The sequence below is a fragment of the Arachis ipaensis genome, chromosome B03, assembly GCF_000816755.2.
Source record: "Arachis ipaensis cultivar K30076 chromosome B03, Araip1.1, whole genome shotgun sequence".
Classification (NCBI taxonomy): domain Eukaryota; kingdom Viridiplantae; phylum Streptophyta; class Magnoliopsida; order Fabales; family Fabaceae; genus Arachis; species Arachis ipaensis.
The window spans coordinates 33,683,369-33,685,322 of record NC_029787.2 but is presented as its reverse complement, the minus strand read 5'-3'; the positions used below and the strand labels follow the sequence as shown (position 1 = coordinate 33,685,322).

At 40.3% G+C, this 1,954-nt stretch overlaps 1 long non-coding RNA gene across 1 annotated transcript; it reads left to right on the top strand.

The window, feature by feature from the left end:
• On the top strand, positions 772 to 1,532 carry LOC110269638. The gene is made up of 3 exons (XR_002358406.1): positions 772 to 824; positions 912 to 1,069; positions 1,378 to 1,532. It is a non-coding gene; the product is annotated as an uncharacterized LOC110269638 (long non-coding RNA).

The following is a 1,954-nucleotide window of genomic DNA, read 5'->3' as shown; positions in this document are numbered from 1 at the left end:
ATGTGTTAGAACCTGAATCGGTTCAGTTAAGAGAAGATTTGACGCTTCCAGTGGCTCCGGTCAGAATTGAAGATACTAGTATCAAACGATTGCGTAGAAAAGAGGTTTCATTAGTCAAAGTGGCTTGGAGTCGAGGCGGTGTTGAAGAACACACTTGGGAACTTGAGTCGGAGGTGCGAACGGATTATCCGCACTTATTCTCAGGTAATTGCATTTGAATTTTGTGGGCAAAATTCCTAATTAGGTGGGTAGAATGTAAAACCCGGTTAATTAACGGCTAATTAACCCATAAATGAGAATTTATTCTAGAAAGCCCAAAATGTGATTCTTATGGCTAAATGTGATAGAAGAGATTGAGATGAGAATTTCGGTACCAATTTTATAGAAATCGGACCAAGATTGGACCGAACGGGCCAAATCGGGCCAACTGGACCCAAAGTGGGCCCTTGGCCCAACACAACTAAACCAAAACCCTAGTTTTCAGCACTCTCTTTCCTCACTTATCACTCAAACACGCTGAAATTGGAGGCACAAGAGGGAAGAACACTCTCTCAAGTTCTCTCCCTTGGTTGATCTTCAAACCACCATAACTTTTGATCTAGAGCTCCGATTGCCACACCGTTTGCGGCCACGCGTTCACTGCAAAGAGCTCTACAAAACCTATACAATCAATCTTGAGATAAGCCACGTTTTGCTCTTCGAATTTCTAACCTTGATTTCGAGTTTCATGAGCAAAAATGTTGAGTTTTTGGGCTCTTTGATGTTATAGGACCCAACTCTCTTGAAGAAGAAGGTTAATCTTGCCTCCTTGGACCTTGGGTGTGGTAAGATTCTCAACCCTAGTATAATTTGTGGTTCTATGATGTTTGGGTATTGAGATGTTGTGTATGGGTATGATGATTGTGGCTTAGGTTGTGTATATGTGAATATTGGAGCTTGATTGGTGATATTGAAAAGCTTGAAAAGGGTTTGGTGATGAAAAATCTGTTCTTGGAGGTGTTGAGGCCTTGAGAGCTTGAGGAAAAAGTGGTTTGGAAGTGCTCCGGTTGAGCTTGGGAAATCAGCTAAGGTATGGTTTCGGTTTCTCGTATCTAATATGTAATGTGGTAGGAAATACTTAGGCTAGAGGCCCTAAGATAGGCATTCTGCTGGTGGTTGGGAGGTCTGAAGGAATTGGAAAGGGAAGTATTAATTAGACTGAAGAATCTTTAGTCAGATGCCCTTTTATGGTTTAGCTTGTTTATAAGCTTTGAATTATCTGGAGGAAGTTCTAGGATTGCCTTCGCATTTCCTCTATTATTATGTATTATATATGTGGAAGCTGTTACCATGCTGGGGACCTCTGGTTCTCACCCATGTGGATTTTGTGGTTTTCAGATGCAAGACGTGAAGTTTCCCGCTGAGGCATACTGGAGACTTCTAGATTTGCGAAGATCCTTTGTTCTCGGGACTCTATTTTGGTTTATATGTTTTGCTTAGATACTTTTATCTCCACTAAATAATACAAACTGTGATGACTCCTCTTATGGGGGATTTTGGAGAATAGGTCTTCTGTATTTGTGTCCCTTTGGGTTTCCTTTGGGGTTTTCCTTATTTTATCATATGTATATATTGCTATACTCGGACCGGTTATCTTTGCAGCCGGATCTTGAGTCTTGATATTCCTGTTTTTGACACTCCTTTGTATATATATAATCTCGCGTTGGTTTATCTTTTGTTCGTTATGTTATCGATCGGAGTGTTGCGCTTTCGAGTTGTGATTTTTGTTTACCCCTTTTTCTACAAAGACTCCTAGTTATAATCAATCATTCATACTACTATATGTACTAAATTTTTATTTTAGAGGTCGTAATGCCTTGCCATCTCTGAATTATGACTTAAGCATAAGACTCTGTATGATAGGGTGTTACATTATGGTATCAGAACAGTTCGTTCCTGTAGAGCCTGAGGGATG